At 37.7% G+C, this 27257-nt stretch overlaps 1 pseudogene; it reads right to left on the bottom strand.

The window, feature by feature from the left end:
* Positions 1–1538: 1538 nt before the first annotated feature.
* LOC140246138 (uncharacterized) lies at positions 1539–26350 on the bottom strand (annotated as a pseudogene).
* Between the last annotated feature and the right edge of the window lie 907 nt (positions 26351–27257).

The following is a 27257-nucleotide window of genomic DNA, read 5'->3' as shown; positions in this document are numbered from 1 at the left end:
CATCTATGCCTCAAGGCCATTAGGTCTACCAAATTTGATTTCAATTGCTTCAAAACTGTGGAAGTTGTTCACTCCACAAGATTTCGAAGAAAACATGCGGTTACCATGGCAACGCTTTGTCAAGTACAAACACAAAGAGTGTCTTGCATAACTACACCTATATATCATCATAGATACCAATTTTGGAATTGATTGCTTAAATACTATGGAAGTTATTCAATCCACAAGGTTTTGGTAAAATTATGGTTACCATGGCAACGCATTGTCCGACAAACACAAAAATATGTCTTGCACATCTATACCTCAATATCATCATTTACCCAAAGTTTCATTTAAATTGCTTCAAAACTGTAGGAGGAGTTCGCGACGCAAGATTTTGCAACAGACCGACCGACCGACCGCCCGCACCCGCCCGACCAACATCACGGTGATTCCTATATACCCCCCCCCCCCCCTTCACACTAAGTGTGGCGGGGGTATAAAAACGTTTTTATTTGGCTACGTTTTTGTTACTGGTTTCTATATCATTTTTTTTTTTTTTTTTTTTTTTTTTTTTTTTTTTTTTTTTTTTTTTTTTTTTACAGTGAACTACTTTTATATTAGATCTTGGGTAAAATGAATGTGATGCATCATAACGAAAGCCATATAATGTCCCGGGGAAATAGTTTTGTTTTTGTTCTTTTGTGTTTTTGGTCTTTGGCAGATCTGACTTCGTAAGATGCTAAGCTTTAACTTAATAATATACCCTTCTTCATTACACAGAAAATAATTTCAAAAATAATCTAAAGTTAGAAAAGTGTAAAGTTTACTTTGCCAAAGTTGGTTTAACACGCATTTTTCTCCCTTTTATGATCTCAGATTTATATAGGTAATGCAGGGCTCCAACACTAACTTTTTTGTTTGGTGGCCCGATGGGGCCACCAAAATCCTCAATTTCATATTTTTGGTGGCCCGAGAAAAAAATTTGGTGGTCCCCCAAAAAAACCAGAATAAAAAACATTAAAAGTCCTGTTTTTTTAATGAGTCAAATATTTAAGTTTTATCATAGTAAGAATTGTAAGTTGGACATATTTACTCATAAATAAACCTTAACAAACTCGCAACACTCACTCTCAGGCACTCATTCAGTCCTTTTCATCCATCCTTTAAACAAATTTAACTGCTAATTTCCGGCGCAAAAAGTTACGAATCTATTGACATACTTTTCAAAAAAATTTGGTGGCCCAAGGCGGGCCACCAAATTTGCCCTTTTTTGAAATTTGGTGGCCCGACTTTCCTTTTTGATGGCCCCGGGCCACCGGGCCACCGTTCGTGTCGAGCCTTGGGTAATGTGATGATGCATCATAACTCTCTCTTCCATGTGGATTAATTTCTCTGAGCAATGTTGATGTATCTCTGATCTCTATTGGAGATGGATGTGTAGATGTACGGAGCTGATATTTGATAGAAGTTTCATTTCCAGCATGAAATTCTCACCATGGGGTTGTGACAGAAATACAACACTGACAAACATTAGGGCTGCACTACCCTAAAGAATATCGTATCTTTTCAGTATGTTTATTGATGTTTATAAATCATGCTCAAAAATCAATGACTATATTCCCGACTTTCACATCAGATTAAAACAAAGTTTTCACACAGATATGTTTGTCATTTTTTTTTCTTTTCAAATAGCAGTGTAGGAAAATGCAACACAGTAAGTAATTTTACAAAAGGTAGCAAGAAAGTGCTTTTGTTCTGCAACTTTACTGGAAACAGAAATTGTTCTTTGTTCCATTTCAATCACTGTAAGAAGAGAAGATAAATGCTGTTATAAATGCACCACGAAACTATAAACCTTACTATTGACCAGGATTGCTAAAGTCTAAAACAGTTCACCACACTTATCTCGATGTTACTGAATGAACAATATCAGATTATAGTAATACCACTTTACTTTCAATTTGTGCTTTTAAAGGGTTAAAATTTAAAAGTTCCATGTGAAGAAATGATAGATGGTATAGAGCAAAACACCTTAAAATGACCTTGAACTTGGGGAGTTGAGCTGTTCTGACAATATGTACAATGTACTGTAACAGATTTAATCACATTACTATGGTCAGAGAAATGACATGGATTCATGAAATTTTCATGAAAACCTCAAGCTGGTTTCAAGACCTTAGATACGAAGGAACAAAACTACAATTATCTTCTGGATTGTGGCAACAGTTGGTACATCAGGAAACCATTTGAAGGAAGATTATCTAGGTGTATTACAATGTTCCCCAACAGATACAATTTTGTACATGCTTAAGAAATACAAAATTCACTAATTAGACAATGTAGTAGTCGTTGTTTGTAAAATGTCACTGGAAAAAAAAAAGAAGGCTATAGTAGCTTTAAATTAAAAACATGATTGGCATATAATAACATTAAACATGTGTTCATGTTATAAGATTTACTTGGTAAATGATATTCTTTTCTTTGAAGATAACAGAAAGATGCATAAAGCATTTATAGAAAAAGCAACACTTTCATTTATAACTGCTGAATCTTGGTATTTTGAGACTGTTATTTGACACAGGCTCACAGGCTATTAGATGCAATCTTCAGACAAAATATGGTGGAAATTGATGAGACAGTCCAACATACCAGGTATTCTACTCAGCTTACTGTAATACTGTGGCTTTAAAGAGAGAAAATCAAAAGAAAATCCTCTACTGGTATGATGTTTTTCATGTGTAATGAACTTCTCGACAGTATAGCATAACATCCAGGTTATTCTCAGAGTCACATATTCAGCTGTTTAGTGTTATAAGTCAACAACTTTATAAGAAAAGGGATCAATGATATCACAGGGCTTCGGCTTGTCCACTCACCTCCATGTAAATACATTGCCAAGAAAATATCTTTAAACCTCAGCACAACTAAAACCACTTTTTCTTAAATCTATTGTTTATCATCATTGTCATCTTAATACAGGATACATGTATACATGTATTTAGGTCTGAACTTCAGGCACATCAGACATATGGATTTCTTTCCAAACTCAGTTATAGCAAACCTTGATTCTACAAAGTAGGAGAAAGTCACTCTTTGCTGACTACCATACATGTTAAATTACATCTTTAGCATAGAATCATTTATGCACTGATAATGTGTGTATGTGAAATGAAAACGAGACAAGCTGTACTTCTGCATTTTGATGCCGTACCTATCATCTGTACAGCAGTCTCTCTCACAGCAGGTAAGAAGCTTCAAAGCAAGAACTTTCAGAATGCACGACTTGTTTCCTTTTCATGGTTTTCCCTAAAGCCCAAGGACCAGCCACCTCTCTAAGTAATGGGTTGCTACTTGCCAACAAGAAAATGTTGAAGTGATGTCTAAAGAGATACACTAGTAGTTTGCAGACTGCATGAATCATGTATTTGCTTTTCATGGGTTATCCTACAGCTCAAGAAGGAACATCCACCCCTTGGAGATTGGGTAAAAAAATATTGGGCAGAGCGTGGTAAACTCGGGTCACAATATGAAACATAAGTGTCTGTAGAGGGGTTATGCTGGCTATTAAACTGCTGATGGGCTTAAATACTGATGACAAACGGCTCTCTCAAATAGACTAAACACCATTTCACTGCCCAAAGATGCAAGAAATACTTTAATCAGCTGAAATGATGTAACAATGTTGATCAGGCAGCAACATCACAACACGGGACAATCTATTCTCATGTCTGACCAGACTACATCCAAGGTCCACTGACAGGGCAGGAATAGTCACAGCAACCTGCATAGGATAATCCATACATTTTCAGTATGTGGGGAAATAATCAATTATAAAAAGGTTTGTTAATACATCCCATAAAGTCCCAGTTAACTGGTTAATATACACGTCCAGTTTGTTACGTTAATGGATTTCATATATGCTAGATATGGAAGATAATGCAGTGATCACTAAAACAATATACATGAAACTTTCCCATTTGCTCATGCAAACTAACAAAGCATGGGTTCACAAGTACATAATTAAAAGCAGTGTCACAGCTCGGAGCAAGATGAAAGACAATTCAGAAAAAACACAGAATGAGGGTTCCCACATATCGATGCGTATTCACATCATCAAGAGTAACGGCTTGACTTCAACTGAAAATCCCCTTTGTTACCCTAATAAAAGGTAAGCCTCAGTGAAAATTTATGCAGCAGCAGAACTACAATTTCATGCATGACAGTTTGACGAGAATTCACCCTGGGCTTACGACTGACTTCCACAAACTGGGGAAACTTAAAAAAAAAAGTTACTACAAAAGAATCAACAACTTCATTTCACTCTTTGCCTTTCTGTAAATTTCTCTACCCGGAATTTTCACAATAGAGCAAGGGTTCACAAAGTTTGCCAACTCGTGTTTAACAAATGCACGGCACTAATAGACTAATCCTCCATTACATATCTCAATCTGTCAATTAAGATTGTATAGAATTTATGTGCACAGCATTTCAATGCCCAGTTTCGTTCTATCAAGGGGAAGAAAGACAATGTGATCATCATGCTTTTGTATCCACTATAGCTACACTCTAACTAGCAGAGTATTGTATTAAATTGCTCGATACTTCATCACAAAGGCCATTGACAAACGGACAATACTGTCCAGGCAATGCACAGATAACCAAACTTAAAAGAAACAGCAGTGCAGACCGCACAAGTGCCACATAATTTGTAGTATTTTGCCATGAAGGACATATCTAAAGAAAATTTCAGAGTCCCAATGTAACTTGACTTGATGTAGGGAGAGCGTGGCTCTTACATAAACAGTAACACAGACTTTCTGGATACAGTCTTCTTGAAGCCAATTATTCTCCCTTTAATTATAGAAATGACTGTTTAATCCAACTGCAGCAAAACAAAACTGTGCTCATTCCTCAACGAATGATTTACTCTCAAGAAATCAATTAGTTTTGAAGTACAAAAAATGTATCTCAAAACACATCAATCCATCACTGTGCTCTTGCCTGAACAGTCACCAGTACCGTATAGTAGCCAGTACCAGTAACCAGTACCAGTATAGTATGTTCATTTATAATTCTCATTCAAAATGGCCAGGTCTTAAAGCACCCAACTATGTCTTCTTTACAATGATTGAAGCTGTCTCAATACAAACTCATGAAGCATGTGACAGGGAGCTATATACCTGTCTATACAACAAATAATGCACAACTGTGTCTCTGTAATCACATTCATCGTTCTCATAAATAGAGGTTTAAATGGTCCAAACATTCTAAGAGAGTCTACAGCTTCCAATTTTAACATTTGTTCCTGACAATTTCCTGTGCTACTATAGCTTTGATTAAACAAAACTCACTAGTTCACCAGCAATTCACTCTGCATGCAATTTTATCACCTGTTGTGTCAGTAATCAGAAGCATTACATTCAGCAGCAGTTGATTCCTACCCATCAAATCAAACACATGGGTACTTTTTTGATACCATCCAGTTTTAGTACACAAACATTTTAAACAGGGGGGGGGGGGTTGAGATATACATCCTACAGTTAATTCTTTCACTATATTTCTGGACTCACTTCATACGCTGTAGTGATAAAAAACTGCTGGTCATATTGTTTCCTTTTTTTCTGGACAAGATTGAGAAATACGTTGCTAAAGGAATGGTTACAATTGTACAAACTGCCAACTTTTTATTTCTCGCACTGATCAAAGAATATATTTGGAACAGAAAATAGGACTTACTTGCATTCCTACAAATAGTAATAGTGACAACCTTTGCTGTGGATGCATCTTTCCAAGACAAATTCTGCAGTATTGTGCAGAGTGTAAAAATGAATGTGGCAGTTAATAACTTATTTCATTTTACTTCTTTTCCTTTCCTATCATTTCACAGTTAGGAGTAATATCAGCAGGCATTTAGGTGAACGAAACAAAGAAAGATGCTGCTAACATTGCATATATTTTATTTGGTTTCTAAATACTAAATACCTACTTTCTCCTGGGCAACACCAAAAAAGTGCCGGACATATTGCTTCTAACTTGGTCCACATAATCTGCTATTATCAGATAATAAATATCAACTCTGAAAATAACTATGCATCAACAGTAAGTTGTAAGCTTGTTTCATATTCTTTATCTCACAAAACATTTGACAAATGTTTACTTTCCTGTACTGACCAAAACAGAGAAATTTCCACTGCATCTTGATACATTCAAAGACTCTTGTTACCCCGAAGTGAACATCACTTCAAAGAAAACATTAAAAAAGAAACAACAACAAAAAAGGCAACTGTTTGCATGATTTTGTTTCTTTTTTTTTTTTCGTGGAAAAAAAGAATTGTGAATTAATGGTTGAAGCCAGTTCCTGCAGGTCAACTGTCTGAATCGGTATCCCTTTGAGCGCTGCGTATTAGAGTGTCCACATACTCCTGGTGAGACTGGGCAAGAATGGAAGCAAGAATCGCATCCTCAGACTCCCACTCTGAATACCTGTGGGTTGGAGAAGCACAGCAGACCATGCAGTTTAGATAACATGTAACATAAGTCCTCTGTCATGAAAATGCATAAATTTATGCAAATTACGTACGTATGCGGAACCACGTGGTGCAACATTCGAGTTTTGAGAGACGCACATGGCGCTTGGGGAACTAAAATTGATTTGATGATTCCTCATAAACATCACAGTGATGTAGCCTTGTTTTGTTTGGAGTTTTGGCTGAAATGAGAGGTGTGTATAGTGGGGACTCCTTTCTCCTTGAGGTTACAGCCCTCAATTACAAAAGCAATGGCAGAAAGATCATGTCCTTGCAGCTTTGGTGTATATGGGTACTAATCTGATAAAATGTGGCACTAGCTTCAGTGTATATGGGTATTATATGGTAAAATGGGGCACTGAATTTAATCTCAAGATAATAATGTTCACAGCTGGATAATGCTTTCAGAAAATGGAATTAATCCCCCCCCCCCCAAAAAAAAAAAATAAAAATAAATAGATAAAAGGGGAAATTAAAGGACTTTTAATCTTTGACATGAAAGCAATCTGATCTAAAATTTAGATACAGCACTTGCTACTCACTTTGTAAACATGGTGTGTGTGTGTGTGTGTGTGTGTGTGTGTGTGTGTGTGTGTATGTGTGTGTGTGAGTGTGTGTGTACTTAAAAACTAGCTCTCACCAAACTCTTCAGGTGGAATATCCTCCATGCTAATGGCTGGAGGCCGCTGAGTCACAGGGGGCTGTAGCCACTAGGCCCTGCCTGCGGGCTGGCTGTGTCTCGGGCATGGGCCCCCTGAGGAGATGCTGGGTTTGAGATGTGACCACTGGTTGTGGGGCGGTCTGGAGAGGAATGACACAATGAAACTGTTTACATTCTAGGTGTAGGTTAGGGTGAAAAACACAATGACGTTCAGGCACAGATTGGATTTGTAAGCAATATAAATATGGTATTATTTTTTCTTTTCAGATGATAAACAAGACTACCAAAATTCTAGAACTGATCTACAGCATGTGATAGATTCCGATTAAAGCAATGGTCTACATAACATGCATGAGTCCTTACAATATTAAGCTACGCTGTAAGTATATGCTGGATTCATTTAAAGAACAAGAATCTGAAGAGGATATCAACATTCATTTTACTTTGAGAACAAGTTGTAATAGTTACGTTCACATGACAATGATTATCCTTGAAAGTAGCTATCCTCAAGGATAGGCTCACAGTTCCTACGAGTGGGGATCACCGCAGCACCTTGATAGAGTGCTAAACCCGAGATATCTCCTGGATAGCCATCTTCAAGTTAATTGCAAGTTAGCTATGTGCGTCTACAAGGTGCTTAAAGGATCGTATAGTTTTGGTTGAGACATAATTTAATTAAGGTTTCTAACATTTTTGTTTGTGTGATATAATGAGAAACCTCTCATGAAATATGAAAGAGCATGTAATTCCATGAAGAATTCAACGTTTATTTGATGAAAATTGGTTTGAAATGGCTGAGATATCCAAAACAGAGTGTGGGACCTACACTTTATTATGATCGCTTTGTTTTACTTTGTTTTTGGATGTTTCAGTCATTCCAAACCCGATTTTCATCAAATAAACTTTGAATTCTTCTTAAAATGGTATGCTCTGTACTACTGTATACGCTATATATTTGTGGGGGTTTTATTTTTGCGAATTTCGCGAGTCGGGAGCTATTCGCGAAATTAACAACACGCGAAAATATCACCTTCCAAAATGAATCCCTTGCCTTGATGATACGAACATTTCAGTACTAGCATACCATGTCACGGCTTTCCGAACAGACCATACTGGCTAAGCTTGTTTACGTACATATAGCACGTCCACGTCTACTTACGAATACTGTAGAGAGCCAATCCATTATCGCAAGGGGACCACTCGTCACAAATCTTAACCACTTCAAAAATGTTGAATTCTAACTTACTAGTTTGGAGAGTTTGGTAAGTTTTTTTTCATGCAATGTATAACTAGTTTCATTCTTATTTGCTAGTAAGTTGAAATTTCACACTTTCTTTGCCACTTCATATTTTCTCTGGTCCCCCAATCGCGAATTTAACCACTCGCGTAAATGTGTGACAGCAGCAATTCGCGAAAATTTATGTACGCGAAAATTATAGCGCATACAGTATTTCATAAGTGTTTTCTTGGTATCTCGCAAAAAGTGAAACGCCCAATTCTCATCTCCACCAATACTTACCATCCCTTTAACTATGAGCTTATCCTCGAAGATAGCTATTCTCGAGGTTAAGGATCACTGCCTGAACGTAACCAATGTTTGATCTGCTGATCACCAACCTGCATTGGACACATGCTGCTGAGTCTTCACTTTATCTGCATTCCTCCCCCTGAGCACACCTGGTGACAGTGGCCTTAGTCTTGCTGCGTCTAGCCGCTCTGGACTGTTGGGCCCCGAGCTGTTGCTGGGCCCTCTGCTCCTGGGCGCCAGGTGGTTGGTGGGGTAGTGTGCAGCAGCCAGATGACTTGCAGGGTGGTGGCCGGAGTGATGCCCGCCGGAGTGATGCCCGCCGGAGTGATGCCCGCGGAGTGATGCCCGCCGGAGTGATGCCCGCCAGAGTGGTGAGATGACTGGTGATGGGCACTGGAGTGCTTACCCCCAGAGTGCTTGTCACTGGAGTGCTTCCCCCCAGCATGCTGGGTGGAGGGGTGGTGACCAGAAGGGTGGTGGGAACCTTGGCTGCAAGCAGATTCTGGGCCCCTTCGGCCCACCAGCCAGGGGGAGAGTCAGGAGGGGCAGAACTGCACGTTGCAGTTGCAGGAAGCTGCACATTTCACACAGACAAAATGCTTTCAGTTTCAGTATCTATCCAATCTCTGTGATACATGCTGTAATGACAAGAAACGGCTTCTGAGTACTTGTTCAAACTGGTGAAAAATATACATTTTGCATTCACAATTTTTCCCCCCAAAAGCATACTTCAAACCTGTATGCATAATTCTAAATCTAATTCTTCAATACATGAAGTACCTAATGCTCAAGAAAATTTATCCTTAAAGGGGATGACTAGTAACTGATCAGTGGGAATCAGTGGGAATGCTGGGGGATGATTGTTCCAATCCTTTAAGAGTACATTATATATCTATTGTTGTGTGAAAATTATTTGCTTCAGGATGGTCTCATATTCAAGTAATGTGCAGTTTAATGTTTCCAGGTTAGCATGCCTGTACAGTGACCCCCCCCCCCCCCCCCCCCCCCCCCCCCCGTCACTGTACAGGCATGCTAACCTGGAAACATTAAATTGCACATTACTTGAATATGAGACCATTCTGAAGCAAATAATTTTCACACAACAAAATGATGTACTCTTAAATAAATACCAAAAGGATTGGAACAATCATCCCAGCATTCCCACTGATTCACACTGATCAGGTACTAGCCATCCCCTTTAAACAGAATACTAGCAACTACTGTATAGTAGTCTTTTAAAGTACAACAAACACTGCATGTGCATGTACAGATAACATTCAGAACATTTTCTCTTTACCCAGATTACAAATTCCATGAATTTCACACATGACCTCCAAATGTCCATGAAAACTATGAAACACACAATGGTTTATAAGTCATTTTCTGGCCTTGCCCATGTGCCATTATCATGCAACACATGAAAAGAAGGATAAAACATTTTTTGAAAAGAAATAAATGATTATAATCTGAGATCTCCCACCCCAAAAATAAAAAGAATGAAAGTACTAAATCAATCACTGCTTCATTAGACTAGAGGGCTAAGGATCTCAGTTCAAGTGCAAACTTACTGCTTTCTTTTGGCTCTCTTCTCATTATCTTTCAGCCACTGGATGAAGGATTCCCTAGCAACCTGCTCCTCGATGGCTTCATTGGTGGCCTCCCAGTCTGTAGCAATGAGCTTGTCCTGTAGCATAGCCTGCTCAATGGCAGACTTCTCTGATATATGAATTGCGTCCCGCATCATCATCTTGTCTGCAAGCTGCAGTGGAGTACAATAACCCATAGGACAGAACCCATTACAGATATGATCTTGACTGCCAAACATTGGATTGGAAGGGGGGGGGGGGGGGGCCGGGGGGCAGGGCAGTCATAACATGTTACTCACTGACATTGATTTTCATGGCTATTTACAATTCTCACTGTCGCCAATGACGTAAAAAGTACCCGGATGTTGATTTAAGCGTCATTTACGGTGCATTATAGGATAGTCTGGTAGCAAAGTCACTTCCGTTCGTACGCGTGTGATACGTGACTAATGCTATTTTATGTTTTGTTATTGTTTATTTGTTCGGTTATACTGAAATTTCGATAAAATGAAAATAAAATAAAATAAAATGAAAGAAAATTGCCAGTCCCGACTTTGGAGGACTTTGTTATGACAGGAGTCCACTGTACAAAGGTACATGTACATGTACACCAGTGAAAGGGAACCATGTTCACATTTTGCTTTTTTCGTCATCAACTCACCCCAGGAACAAAAGATGGCATTCCTAGACCAACACCAATGGTAGCTTTGTGAGGGTCGACGACCGAGTTGTAGTGGACATTGCGATGGTAGCTCACACGTATAGGATCATTGTCTGTCTTGTTGATTGTATGAAAAGTATTGATAGGTTCTGGAAATAAAGTACAAAATGAAGAAATATTAATCAATACATCTCCCATTATACATCTAGTCCTGGGATTTTACAATCTCAATTGGGTTTTCATCACCAAGTGTTTGAATTTTTGAAATCTCTAGGCTTTTACACTGCATATCTCTGCTATGGCACTTACACAAGGTATAATGTTGGTTGCATAAACTAAAACCTGCTACACATTTTCTTTTTTGAAGTTTTTCACAAGAAACTAGAAATGTCGCTATGGTGACTGGTATGCCTCCGCCTTAATACATGGATCTCCTAATAAGTCTATACTACAATGTCTTGACAATGTGTGATGAGTTTCACATAATTGGCAAAATATCAAATTGACAGGCTTGTCACAAATGTGTTGAATGTTCTCTTTCCTTGAACTAGGTTTCATTGGATGGATGGCTATACTGCCTAAGAGCGCAGGTATTTGGGGATTTGAGGATTTTTACTTCACATTTGACTTCTTTTTTTTTTTTAAGTCTATGCATTGCTTAACTTTGAAGGTATGGAGAAAAAGTGTAATTTTACTATCAAATCGTATTTTTTGGACCTTTAACCCTACATTCCTAATATTCCCAAGAGAATCACTGTCAGGTAGAACATGCATATCTTTGACCTTTGGGCAAGAAACTTCCCAAAGAATCTCTATGGGCTATACAGACATGTACAGTGTATATTATCAAGTTTCAAGAAAAATCCGGCAAGCATTGCACTTAAATATGAGGGAAAAAAGTGAAATTATGAGGAGTTGACCTTGACCTTTAACCCATGACCTTTGACCCATGACCCCCACATTCCCTACATAATCACTGCTGGTCAGTACATGCATATGTACTAAGTTCCATGAAGATACATGTAGCTTGAACCATTTCCACGATACGGAGAAAAAAGTGAAATTTTAACATTTTCACTTGACCTCTGACATTTGACTTCATGACTCAAAACTCTCTATGGGTCTGATCCAAAAATCAAGGGAGTGCGACGGGACGGAATTTGAATGGGTTTTTTATTTAAAACAAAAAAAGTTTAAGTGTTAGCAGCCATTTATTACTACAAATGTGTTAAGCTTACATGAAGACATCACACTGCACTATGGACAAGATCTGCATCTGTTTTGTTTCCATGGCAACAACAAATTTTATAAGCGCGACGGGACGGACTGAAAAAATCACTGGTTTTTGTGAAGAAAATTCAAAGGAGAACTAATTCAAAGTTAATGAGCAATACAGACCATGTCATGTGGTGTTTGTTTGTCAATGTTCCAAACATTACTTCCACAAATAGAGAAACATCTAGATCTAATAGATTTTTTTTTTAAGGTAATTTTCTCAAAAGCTGTTGAAGTCCGTCCTGTCGCGCGACGGGACGGACAAAAATGAACTATGTACAAAACGAATGGGAAATTCTAGAGAATCGGCTAATTTTCATCAAAATGTATTTAAACTTTGGAAAACACAGTTTTATAACATCTTAGTGTAGATTAAGCACACCAAGATTCAAACTGCTAATGAATGCTGAAAAATTTGATCAACAATTATTATCAAAAGGCCAAAAATTCTCATTTTACAAGAATTCTTACACTATTGGTATGGTAATCCTTGATTTTCTTTCTCGAGGAAAATTACTTTTCATGAATGATAATGTTGCAATGGCATTTCATTTGCCCAAAGATTGAATCTTTCCACCAAGATTTGATCACCAATGCAAAGGCTGTCTTTAATGACGATCTTGACAACTGTGGATACTCTTCATTTTCTCTTCCATTTTTTTTTTCCAATTTCCAGCGAGAAAAACAAACATGTGCCTCTGAGTCTGATCCAAAAAATCAAGGGACAGCGATGAGATGGAATTTAAGAGAATTTTTTGCTCACAAAAAGAAATGTTAGCATTATAGCAGCCATATGTATCAAGCTTACATGACAGCATGAAAGTGCACTATAAACAAGGCACACATTTGTTTTGTTTCCATGGAACCAAAAATTTTACTGGCGTGACGGGACGGAATTAAAAAAAATCACTGTTTTTTTAAACAAAATTCAAAGGAGAATTGTATCAACGTTGATGAGCCAGACTTGCCATGCTATGTGGCATTGTTTGCTACTATTCCCTACATTACTTCAACAAAAGAGCTAACATACAGATCTAATATATTACAGTTTATGAGTAATTTCCTCGAAAGGTGTTGAATTCCGTCCCATAGCGCAACGGGACGTAACGATATGCACTATGTACAAACAAATGGGAAATTTTCAACACTGACTAATTTTCATCAAAATGTGTTCAAACCTGTGGTTAACACAGTTTTATAACATTTTAGTGTAGAGTACCAAGATTTAAACTACTGAGAAATGATGGAAAATTTCAGTAACAGTTATCACTATTATAGTTAAAGATTTTCATCACACAAAAACCCTTACACTAATATGGTATAGTAATCCTTGATTACATTTTTCCCAGAAACATATAATTATTTTTTGTTATGCGTGAAAATGAGACTCATACGTTGCACGTCATTTGCACAAGCTTTGATTCTACTTGTACCTCCACGATTTGACTGACTGCTATAAAGTCTATACAAGTTTTCAGCAGCAACAACGCCACTCAGAGTAGTGGCAAATCATTTTGGGGAAGTAATTTTGTGATAATCTTAGTATCCAGATGCTGTTTTTTTTTTTTCAATTTCCATCCACAAGGGGTTGAGCATTATTAGGATCACAGTTTTTGACAACCATGCTGTAGTTTTTCAGTTTTAAAACTTCACCTCTTTTTTGAGTTGCAGTAATATTGTGGACATTTCTTTTTTACATAAATTGTATTTTTAAACTTGTATGTCAGAAGTGTCTAAGAATTGAAACAGGTTTATGTATTTTTTAGATAAAGAATTTTGAATTGTCAATTCCCCATGTGCATTCCAACATGGGGATGCTCAAAATCAATGTTTCAGTGTTGAAATGCAAACAATTGTCTAAGAATGCTTTTTTCCCGTTTTTCTCATAAACTTTTTGTGGCAATTTTTCTTCCCCATTTCTCCGACATGGTAAGAATGTGCATGTTGATACATATGTAAATATTAATCTCAATTTAAAAAAAAAAATACAGTTAGAACACATGAACAAGAGACTCAGGTTTATCTAATGCAGTATTGACTAGCAGAGTAGACTGTGCATTTGTAATTTACAATCATTTTTTTTCTATGTCTAAATGGGAATTGCCTTACTAAAAATAAGTTGGTGAATTACATCATGGACAAATATGAAACAAAAAGTAAGCATAGATCTTAGTACATTACTCCAAACAGTAAAAGTCTATTCATGTACATGTAAAATGAATGCAACTACAAATCAGCAGAACATCAAGGGAGAGTACAGTATTGGTTGAGATGAAGATTGAGCTTTTACACTGATACCTTCCTTTGACCACATACAATGGTTACTCTTTTCACAAGTTTGCCAATTACATTGTAGTCTTTTTATTCTGTTCCAAGTTAGGGACACTCTTTTTCTAGCCCATTATGGTATAAAAATTCCGTCCCGTCGCACCTACCATTGTTTACATGTGCAGTCCGTCCCGTCGCGCCTACCATTATGTAAAGTCCGTCCCGTCACGCGACGGGACGGACATTATGTTGGACAATTATAATTTTCTTATGAATAGAGAATTATTTAATTTAGTGTCATGGATATAGAGCCCCACTAATTCATTGATACATTATGGAATATGAGTGACCAAACTCAAGTCTATCATACAGAAAAAATAATAATTTTGTGTCAAAGTACTGAAAAACATGTTTTTTCAAGAAAAAATGAAGATTTTGCCCCAAAATTTAACTATAATGAGAAAAATGAATAACAGATATGAATTGCTCCTAGGAAGGGTACTCTATTATAAGAATTGATGTTTCCCCTACTTTTGTAGTTTTTGTGCAAATTACTTGAAAATGTAAAGTCCGTCCCGTCGCGCAAAGAGGGCGCTTTTCATGTTTTACTGCTAATTTACGGAAAAGTCTGACGTCAAATATATTAGACACGTACTTTTCTGAAAACTGCAGATTCTCAGCTTTTATATGATATATAACATGAAATACAAGTGTCAATATGAAAATTTAGTCCAAGTGAACACTATTTTTGGATCAGACCCTCATGGAGAATCTTTATTTGGTATTACATGTATTCCCTAAGTTTCAAGAAAAAACCTCCAGGCATTACATAGATATGGGGGAAATAAAGAAATTTTTGGCATTTGACCTTGACCTTTTGACCTTTGACCGTGAGAATGCGCGCTCAAAAGTTGATAGGCACAACTTCGTCCACTCATGCATATACATACCAAGTCTCATTAGGATATCTTAAACGGTTTTTCAGTTACGCTGTCCACAAAATTCATTAGGATGGACGGACAGACGGATGGACAACCCGAAAACATTTATGTCTCCAGCGACACTTTGTGGCGGAGGCATAAAAAAATTCTTTACCTGTACTGTACATGTAGACCTCAATGTTGCGATTGTACATCTCAGACAGGGCTTGCATTTCCACATGGTTACCGTGGCAACTGTCCAGGCGTTTACGTGCGACGTACGTGGCAAAGTCTTCAGTGACAAACTGTGAGAAGTAGTCTGCATTCTTTGTCTGTGATGCACAAATACATGCAGAATGTTCAGATTTCAAATAACAACAAAAAAGCAAAATACATAGCCCGAGTTTGGTAATGATTTTTATTTCACTACAGGGTCACACAGTAACATCAATCAGTGTCCATTTTGTTCCCATGAATTATGTCAACAAGTAAATATTAATTAGTGTTTGCATGTTGGTACATTACATTCAGTACCAAGGCAGACAGAAATTTTACAATAAGTGTACAATTCAATACCGGTACCAGGTATTTCATATTTTACTGTTTCCATGTTGGTATACACTACACTCAGTACCAAGGTAGACAGAAATTTGATCATCACTGCACATTTTGATATTTCAGTCATACGCAAATTGTAAACAGAACAAAAACCACAAGTTTGCACTAACATAATCAATCCTTTATTACAGTGATGATATAAAACTAGACATTCTACCTTTCAGGACAAGCAAATACATGATTCTCATCAACTGACCTAAATCTACAGGCTTCTCATAATACCAAATGAACGCAAGCAACCAAAAAAAAAAAAAAAAAAAAAATTGTGTACAGCACGAAAAATGTCCTTGTCACTAGGATAGTTGAAACACTAGCTCCTCATTTCTTGAAGGTAACCTGCTGGTTGGAAAGTGATGTATATTACGTATGTATCTGAAACTTACCATATAATCCATGCAATGTCCCCTCACAATGGCATGCCACTCCTGGTCACCATAGACCTGGTCAGCTATAGATACAAAGACAAACACATAAACATCAATAATCAACAATATTCTGACCATATACACAATATCAACAACAAAGGAAAACCTGTATATAACTGTCACTTGTTATTACAAATGTATAATGTAATACAGGATGCCATCATCTTCATGTTGCATTCTTGCAGTATGAGCATTTTCAAGTGTTTGTCTTCATATATATACATCATTGCACTGTTAAACATACCCCTGGTAATACATTTGTACACACGTAGGTTACATGTACATGTAGTGTATTCAATACCGTACTGCATTTTGATATTTACTGTATGACAATAACAATATCAGAAAATTTTGAATGCTGTACGATGTATGCTTATTATCAAAGACCTGGGCTGCCTAACCTGGTGCACCCATATACCTCTCCATTAATGTTCTGATTTTGAATAATTATGTAATATTGATATTTGTGACTGAAAGCTGAATAAATAATAATCCTAATAATAATTAACTTAATTGAGAATTATGCGTGGCCATTTAAAAATACTGTGCTCAATCATATTTGTATTACATTCAAGGCTTTATACACATGCATACAAAATCCACTCACTTTTTTCAAGAAACCTATGCATGTTTAATACTAGTGAATATTCCATGCATGTCTGTTGTACTGCAGCCTCTTCAACCAAACAAGATTGCATCTACAACATGCAGTACCGGTAGTTGATGCCATTTTTGGCAACGCATTATACTGTATGCATATTGTGAAGGTTATCCTGTTTTCCTGAACTAAATAGCTACAAACTACAATATTTTTGTGCTAAGTAATGCATTTTTTTAGAGTAGTGATGTCATGTTTTGTAATTCTATAGACATTTACATTGTACATCTGTAGCTTTAATAGCATGAATTTATGTATTACTGGAAGTGCTTTGCAAGTGGAATTTCACTTCTTACACATGAATGTACCATCAACAGACACAATCCTATGTGAATGATCACAGCTTTCAGGTTTCAAGAATCACATAGATGTACACGTACAATGTAGGCAGCACAGCCATACGAGTACAAAGCCCTGGAGAAGGCAGGAAACAATGCATGGGTCATATGACCAAGGCTAAGCTAAAATCCCCTGATCATTTCACTTGGTGGTCAAATTGAAACAGACACCTTTAAATATCCTGGTGTGAGAATACATGATACATAGCAACAAGTATACAAGTTAGCAGAAGTGGTGCTTGTGTATCCTGGTACACACATGAGGTGAACCATTAAATAAATCCATGAAATCTCTTTCAGTATCTTAAGCATACAGCAGGGCTGCCAACATTGGAAACTAGTTGAGAGTGAGACTCCCATAGGCCAATGCTATAATTTAGGAGTCAAAATGAGTGAGATCAATAGAACTGCATGCAAATGAAGTAAAGTTTTAGAGTGAGAAAGGACCAAAATGAGTGAGTCTCACTCTCAGTGAGTGAGAGTTGGCAGCCCTGAACCATACAGTTGCACTACTGCTATCTAGTCAGTGTATAGTGTACATACTGTACTGTAAATGTTACAGAGTACAGTGGGTACCATTTGAGAAGCGCAAAACCATTGTATGGTACCCGAAATGCATACACAGGATTACATTTAAATTACAAATTTTTTTCATGGGCCCTTACTGCCGATCACTGGTGTTGATGTCCATTCATATAATATGTGTATGTAACATACAGAGTGACTTGTACATTGCATATTATCATTTGCTCATAACATTGTTTTTTATAAAGACATGGGCTTGCTACATTTAGTGGGCTGTTCAGATTTGCTTGGCCTACAACAATTGTACATTGTAAATTGCTGCTGTGGACTACATGTAGTATACGTACATTGTAATCATCACAAAATAAAATGAACAAACATTTGTGGAAACTGGTAGATACACTCGTATTATGTCCACTGATACCACATAACTCTACATTTTACCTTACAGCCATGTACAATTGTAGGGCAGGTGCAATTATTTTCTTTAAAAAAAAGTAAATGTAATACTATCTGCTAAAAATTTGGATCATGAAAAATATTAACAAATACAAACTTGGTCTGAAATTCCAAACCTTGTCTACACTGTATTTCTTGCTCAAACCTAGTAAAGAATAATTAGAATAGAAAGTAAATTGTATTATATGCCATACACTAAATTTGTATTACAATATAAGTACAAAGGTGTACAATATGTATTCTTCAGTGTGATATAAAAAAGACAAAATTAACAAACTTACTCACTGGTACAGGCACAAGTGTGGTTATAGGAACACTGTTTGTCCATAAAATGCTGTAATATCAGACTTTGCGACAAGGAACAAACGCATCAGGAAAGTTCATGACACAACTAAGAGGGCCTACAGCTTACACTTGTAGAGTATTCTGTCCTATTACAAAAAGTAACTTTGCAGTTCATACAGGCCTTCAAAGAGTGATAATATCTTTGAAACTTGAATACTGATGAATGGTATGAATTTTTATTGCAATTTAATTGTGTAATCCAGTGAAAAACCAATATCCTTTGAAGGACAGTATTGCATGCACACATTTATCCATCTATCAATCACCCATTTCCCCCCCCCCCCCCCGACGTGACCCATTCTTAATAAGATTGGCAAATTCCTTCACACATTGTAAAGGGCCTTTAATGTTCTCAAGGGCAGTGACTTTCTCTGAGCCAGATGTACAAGGTACGCATGATGCTGACATTTATGTTCATTACTTTCATCATTAAAATGAAGAATGGTGGTGTGTAGTGACTGCCAATCGTATTGTTGCTCTTTATGTTCTACAAGGAAGAAACACTGATGATGAGGGACAGACCAATCCATGAAGGATGTGAGTGCACATTTTTACATTACATCACACAAGCCCGGTACTATTTTACTATGAACACTTTTGCACTTGATCAGTTTCATTTTCTCATTTCACCCAGGGTTCACAGCTTGTTGTGTGAGTACATGGATACATGCTACATTGGAGTTCACTTTCTTTTAGAAGTTGATATTCAATCAGAATAAAGGTTATATTATGCATTTAAGTTTGCTCGTGTTGCATGCCATGTATGCTGTACTATCTTGAAAAAAACAAGAGACCCGCGGGTCTAGCGCTCACCTGAGTATCGCAAGTTCACCTTTCACGCAGTCACTAATACTAAATTATTCACAGCTCTATCAAAATTTGACCAGGCATTCTCAAGTAGAAGATGAAAATGTACAATAAGGGCCCAAATTCTTTAAGATTCCTTAATTATTTGGGATTGGGGTCCCCTGGGGCCCTCTGGGTGGGGCATGGTGCCCATTTTGACAAATTTAGATCCTGACCCCCTAGGGATGCTACCTGCCAAGTTTGATGAAAATCCATCATGAGGTTTTCAGGAAGAAGATGAAAAATATTCAGGCCCCCATTTGGACCTTCCCAACCACCCCCCCCCCCACCCCTGCCCCCAAGAGGGGCACCCCTGGATCTCCTATGAACAAACTCAAAACTACAGTCATTTAATGTACTCACTCATAGTATTATCTTAGCTCTATAACTTCCGATTCTTGAGAAGATTTTTAAAGATTCCTTCATTTTGGGGGTTTGGGCCCCCCTGGGGGCCCCCTGGGTGAGGCATGGAGCCCATTTTAACAAATTGAGATCCTAACCCCTTAGGGATGCTACCTGCCAAGTTTGGTGAAAATGGGTCATGGGGTTCTAAAGAAGCAGATAAAAATGTACAATTTAGGCCCCATTAGGACCCCACCTCACCCCCCTCCCCTGGGTCCCAAGGGGGGCACCCCTGATTCTGCCATGAACAAACTTGAAACTACAGTCATCAATGTACTAACTCATAGTATTAACTTAGCTCCATCACTTCTGGTTCTAGAGAAGAAAATTTTTAAAGATTCCTTAATTTTTGGGGGGGGGGGGTTTGCCCCCCTGGGGGCCCCCTGGGTGGGGCATGGTGCCCATTTTAACAAATTGAGCTCCTAACCCCCTAGGGATGCTACCTGCCAAGTTTGGTGAAAATGGGTCATGGGGTTCTCAAGAAGAAGATGAAAATGTACAATTTAGGCCCCATTAGAACCCCTCCCCACCCCCTCCCCTGGGTCCCAAGGGGGGGCACCCCTGATCCTGCCATGAACAAACTTGAAACTACAGTCATCAATGTACTTACTCATAGTATTAACTTAGCTCCATCACTTCTGGTTCTAGAGAAGAAGATTTTTAAAGATTCCTTAATTTTGGGGGGTTTGGGCCCCCCTGGGGGCCCCCTGGGTGGGGCATGGTGCCCATTTTAACAAATTGAGTTCCTAACCCCCTAGGGATGCTACCTGCCAAGTTTGATGAAAATCGGTCCTGGGGTTTTCAAGAAGAAGATGAAAATGTAAAAAGTTTACGCACGACGCACGACGGACACCGGACGAAGGGCGATCGCAATAGCTCACTTGAGCCTTTGGCTCAGGTGAGCTAAAAATGCATGAAATTGTACAGCATGAAATTAAAGTGTTGTACATGTACATATACAGCTGTACAACTGTACATCATGTATTAACATATTGTATTCAGTGTATAACGCATCTAGTTGCTGACTGCTGTGAATCAATGTCCCTTGATTTTCTCTTTGAGCTACAGATCAAGATCCTCAAATATCATTGACTTTCCAAACACCCTACTGAAAGATGTACAATACATCACATGTATACAGCATCAGATGGTACACCATTGTACACTGTACTGGTACTTGTGGGCAATTACAATGTGGAACTAAGCTTGTAGCTTTAATAATGCACACTAAGCACAATGCTAGAACATGCCATCCAGTGGGAATATCATCCAGTGTAATGAATGTTTGAACTAACATTGAGAGTGCTGGAACATTTTCTGGTATGCAGAGTGGTACAGCACAGAGCTCTGTGATTGGCTTCCAATCAAACGGGAAATAAGCAGTTCCTCAACAGTCACTCTCAGCTTTGAGCAGTTTGGACTGCTGGGTCATTCTGCCTTCTTGGAATGGATTACACCCTCATGATTCATGCCGTTTTAAGCCAAGAGGGCACTTTTCTTTTCCCTCCTGTTATATCTTCTCCATTGTTTATATCTATTTCTTCACAGCTGCGGTAGGAAATGCAATAGGAAAGTGCCTATTTACATGTACATCAATCTCACAAATCTCATGCAATAGTTTTGGTTGTCACTGACATGTACAAACTACACAATCGCAGGGATACACAGACAGGAGCAGTACCATAGTTACAATGTACAATAATCTCTTGAGAAAGCCATGCTTGTAGACATAATTCTGCATTTTCATTGCTAGTTTTCATGGTTATTCATCAAATCATGCTCCCAGTGGATGTGATTCACAGCAAAATATCTCAGCCCCAGGCAAGGCCACACCAGTCTCTGTTTTCACTTATTTCAACATCCATGTGATACAGTGAATTGTGCATCTGAACAACATGTATGGTGGATTTGACGTGTTACACGCTACACGTATTTTACAAGACTTGCCTCCGTTAATGCCCAATGCAGAATTTGGGATGACTACATGCACAAAACAAACTCTGGCAACAACAGAGACATGTGTGAGTGAATGAAGCAATATCAGTAGAACACATCGGTGAAAGTTTGAGGAAAAATCGGCAATCCGTTCAAAAGCTACAAGTTCATTGTATGACTTTTTGAAGCTTCAGTGCCCCCCATAGCCGATTGCTGGATGAAAAGACTAAAGCTTGTAATGTTACAGCTGTACATGCACAGAATGATAATGGAAATATCAAGAAAATTCAACACATTTTCAGTTTTCTCTCATGATAATATAGCTCTTGACTTGCCTCTTCCAGAAGGTACATGTAAGTGGATAATATCACCCCCGATACAAACTTGTATGTCAGTACCCGACAAGTCAAGAGAAGGTGTACTTTTGTCAACAACAACAACAACAACAACTTTTGTGGAGTTCTCTTTAAATTTTCCTTACTGGTATACCTTTCTAGGCATGTGAAATCATAAACTATAGTCTTCTTATCAAGCAGTGACTCTGCAGAAAATTTGCAATTCATAATTTTTGAACAGATTGTCCAATTTTCCTCAACCTGTCACTGATGTTTTAGTAATATTGCTGCATTTACTCAATTCATACAGAAATTAAGGTCAATGTAAAGATAGCATTACTCAGTAATTTGGGACATTGTATCATTCATTACCTTAGTACCAGTACACTAGTTACAAGCTTAGTCTTTTGAGAACCAAACAGGCAACTATCATTGTGCTTGTATGGTACAATGTACAGTATGAATGCCCTTCTTGATATCGTCAACAGACATCAAAATACCACCATCCCTATTAACACAACTACAATTGTATCTCAAGCTCCACTATGGAGTACATGTACATGCACACAACATTGTAATGACATGAACAAAATGCAATTGGTTCAAATACTGTTGCACAACAGGTGCACAATAACTAAAAGAAACAAAACAAATAACAAATAAATTTGTGCCGAATAGAATTTTGATATCTCAAAACATACAATATACTTGTACAAGATAGAGCCTCACCAACTGATCTGAAGAGGCATGCACCATCTGGAACCATTGTCTTGATGATGAAACCTTTCTTCTCCTTCAGGGCTCTGGAAAATCGCTCTTCAATCTTGAAAAGCAGAGTAAAACCAAACAGAGAAGATAGAATATCATGAATTGAATAATCACTGAGAGGCTTGGTTTCACAGTGAGCTGAAGGCAAGGGAATACAACACAGGCTCCTTACATAGCAATAATGAATGACATTCTCAGTCTTGTATTAAAAATTACAAAGTTGTTACACATCTAATTTATTATGCTCTCCCTATCCAGATCGTACAAAAGTTGTACTTGCTCTGTAAGCAACAAGTTTCGACAAACTGCACATGGTCAGAATTTTACTAATGGTACAGCTTTGAATCAAGATGTCACATCACATGAACTCCATTGATTCTTTGGGTGAGCTGTGATTTACTACACTACATACCTACCAACAGCTACATGTACAATGTGTACACAGATGGTGACGAAGTTGTCGACAAAAATGGAGTAGTTCGACAAAATACTAGTCACAAATCATCTGTTGTTTCATGTGCTAGGCATGGATGGTTTTCAACAAAGGCATCGTTGAATCATGATTTCATCAATGGCTCAATAACAAAATAAGATGCATTCACTGCCAGACATACAATTCCACAAATAACATGGATGAAGGTGCTTTGCACTGATTTTTCAATGCCTTCTACTTGTACGTTCTACATGTACAGTGTACATGTATGTATCACAACAAATTTACACAAACACATACATTGTACACTGTACTGGTACACACAAACAAACATGAAAAAAACAAAAACAAAAACAACAACATACATACAAACAATAAAAGGGTTAATGATTTTTAAAATACATTGTAAGCACAAAAGTGTTCAATATACATTAAAAAACAGGTTAGCCTCAGACTGTCTTGCCGGGTACAATGTAAATTACAGATGTTAGGCTCTTTGGAAAGTGGTAACTCTCATTGGCAAAGGAAAGGCAATGATTGGGCAGGAGAAACCAATGAGTCAGTTCGGAGTTCCACTTTGCGCATGAGCAGAAAAAGAAAAAGGTTATTCGTACCAACAGTCATCTTCGTTTTTAAATTTGCTGGGATACTAGTAAGCATCTGTGACAATTTTGAAATATGATTTTCTATTGCAGAACACAAGGTATGCATGTACACGTACAAATGTACATTGTAATTTTTAATTTAGAAATAAAAGAAGACATTCGCCCTTGACAACTCTTTCAATATGAAAGAGGAAAACATCTAGTTTGAATGAAAATTGATGCAAGGAAAACATTACTAGCACAATGTTTTAAAAACAACATTGGATAAGGCCAAAGTAACCACTATGTGAATGCCAACAAGTCTACAGTATATAGTTTGAAATGAAATCATGGAACCTTAAAACAACTCCAGTCTTGTGAATGACTTCCTACCTCCTCATTGGCCATATTTCAATAGTTTCTAATCCACTGTGTTCTTAGCCATGAAATGCTACAGGTGTACAAGTCCCTAGACAGATTAACATTGCCATGCTAATTTTTGAGGTTCAAGACAGGTATGCAAGAGAACCCTCATTACTGTACAAGTAATATGACAACAAAGTCCATTTCTTGAGGTAGTGACGTTTAACAATCATCTCCCTGCAATTATTTGATTTTTCCAAGATCACACTTGTGAAGTACTGATATTTGTCCAAAAATATATTTTTGTCATTTTTTTTTTCTGACAGAGTCTACAATGTGCCCAGCCTTTTTTTAAAGGCCCCTACACAGTTGTTAGCTTTGACGGTCGCAAGTAAAGAGTCAGACATCCAAAGGCGAGCGCTTCAGTGAGCCTTTCCAGATCTGTGATTGTGATAATTATTATTCTAGACTGGGAGAAAGCCTACACATACATGTACAATTGTAGCCTGTGCTCCATTCTTACTGAATGGATAAGAACTGGAGAGCTGGGTCAACCACTTGAAGGTAAGACTAAAGAGGCCAACAAAAAAGGGAAATATACACTGTAGATGTATAATTAATGAAATTGTACAACAAATGACATTGTCGACAAATCAAGAAAAACAGCTGTAAAACAAAACAATAACATTTAAATGGCTTGCATAATGCGAAACGCATACAGACATTAGCATCTCCTTACACAGCATTCTGCTGATTGGTTGCTGTGAGTTTTTCAATGGAATGCTAGCATCTAGTAATAATAACATCTTTTTCTTTTTTTTTTGCTGTTGCTGTTGGAAGATTCACAGATTCTTTTTTTTTTTTGGGGGGGGGGGGAAATAAAAATGTCAACAATTGTTTAATAGTTTAGACATCTAGAACCAGTGACATGTGTTAGATTGTCTAAGTTAACATGTTTTATACACTGTTGTGTCTAGCATATCAAGCATGTGGAGAGGTCAAGTCATTGAAATATAGATCTACATGTAACAGTAGTACGGTTGTTCTTGTGCAGCTACTACAGTACACTGTAGTTCTCCTAAGTCCTACGACTACAGTACAGCACATATAGACGGGGTCTAGAATTTACTGCAAAAATTAGCTAGTGCCATGGAGTGTGAGTGAGCTAGAGTTTGAAGGAAAAAAGGAGAAAAGACATGAGTGTTAATAACAGTATTTCAGAATAAGTATGACTGAAAATCAAAGGAAAAGTTGGCTAATACAGTTTCTTTTATCTGGCAGCTGGCTACCTCTTCAATGTTTTCTGCAGCTTCCTCTCCATTATCCTCATGCTCGTCACCGCTATTTACGGTATCTGCTTCTTGATCTTGCCCGTTGTCCCTTGGGCTTGTACCGTGGATCTCCGCTTGAGAGCTCGCAGAATTAGCTTGGTTCCACGACACTCCTGCGTGTTCGTAATCGAATTCGCCATATTCGTGTTGAGGCGATGACCGGTGCCTCGCCCTTTTGTTACTTGAATGTCCACCGTGGGCATTTTCTCTCCTTTCTTGAGAATCATAGCTAGTCCTTGTATCATGATTACTTAGTCTATCGTCTCTTGGGTTACTTGTGTTCCAGCGTGGAGGAGAATTTCGGGATTTCGGCCGAGCTCCTCCCCTTGATTCGCCTGTAGAATGCGCTACAGAATGGCCTAAGTTATGTCCATGATGGTGATGAGGATTGTGTCCGTGATGTTGATGATTTTCTCCACTTTCCGCCCCTCGTTTCTCCTGCTGAACCTTCTTTTTCGGTAGGATAGTCATATTATGAAATGTTTACCCATAAATGGGTATCCAGAAGGGGATTATACAACAAGAATTTGCCCAATAAAATCCCACCAAGTGTTCTTCTTCCCTCTCCAGTAAAAACCAAAACATTACTTTTGCCTTTTATGTTACAAGTTGACCTAAGATGGCGCCCTGCGATTCTCGGGAAATTTGTGACGTAAGAATACGTGAAGTCAATAAAAACCACAATATCGACAGTGCGTTGGGCGTGCTGCCGTAGGCAGGCCTTCAAAGATAGCTGTTCGATAACACTATGCACGTTTGGAATCTATTGATATGCACAGTATTTCAGTTTCACCATTATGGTATAAGGTTGATAGAAAGTAAATTAAACCCTTAAAAAAACCCTACCGGTTCATGTTAGAAACAACAAGAACAAGACTACATGTATTTGCAAAACAGGGAATTCCAAGACAAGTCACTATCATGGTGCCTTATTAGGACCTTTGTATATGAAGAACACTTAAATACATTTGGATTAATTGTATCTGATAAATTATGTTCCTTTTGTAAAAAGCAGGAAAGAGACGAATCCACATTGGCCTTCAAACATAGGCCCCTATTTCTGTTTTGTGAACAATTTCAAAGAATTTGGCTGCGATAATCTTCAAAACTTGAAGCTGCACTCTACCTGGAAGAAGAAGAATATAACAGACAGATTAGATTTGCGGGAAATAGACATCAGTGACTAGACTTTGATTTTTCTGAGGATCCAAGGACAATCTCATCGAATCAAACTGTGCAGTTCCATTATTTTCTTGATATTAGGCCTAGGCCTACCTATTTTTCCAGATCAAAAGGAGTGCTTCCGTTTTAAGGAATGAAATCTTAATGATGATTATAGATCGTAAAGATCAGGAAAAGGAATTAGAGATTAAAACTTGAAAAAAAAAGGGCTACATTTATTGAAATGGGAGGAATATTTAGGGAATCTAAGTGTAGTATAGGGCCTACTTTATTATTATTGAACTTTTTTTCTTACTATTTTC

The sequence above is a fragment of the Diadema setosum genome, chromosome 2 (genome assembly GCF_964275005.1).
Source record: "Diadema setosum chromosome 2, eeDiaSeto1, whole genome shotgun sequence".
Classification (NCBI taxonomy): domain Eukaryota; kingdom Metazoa; phylum Echinodermata; class Echinoidea; order Diadematoida; family Diadematidae; genus Diadema; species Diadema setosum.
Note: the sequence above shows the minus strand (reverse complement) of the source record. Positions and strands in the feature narration are given on the sequence as shown.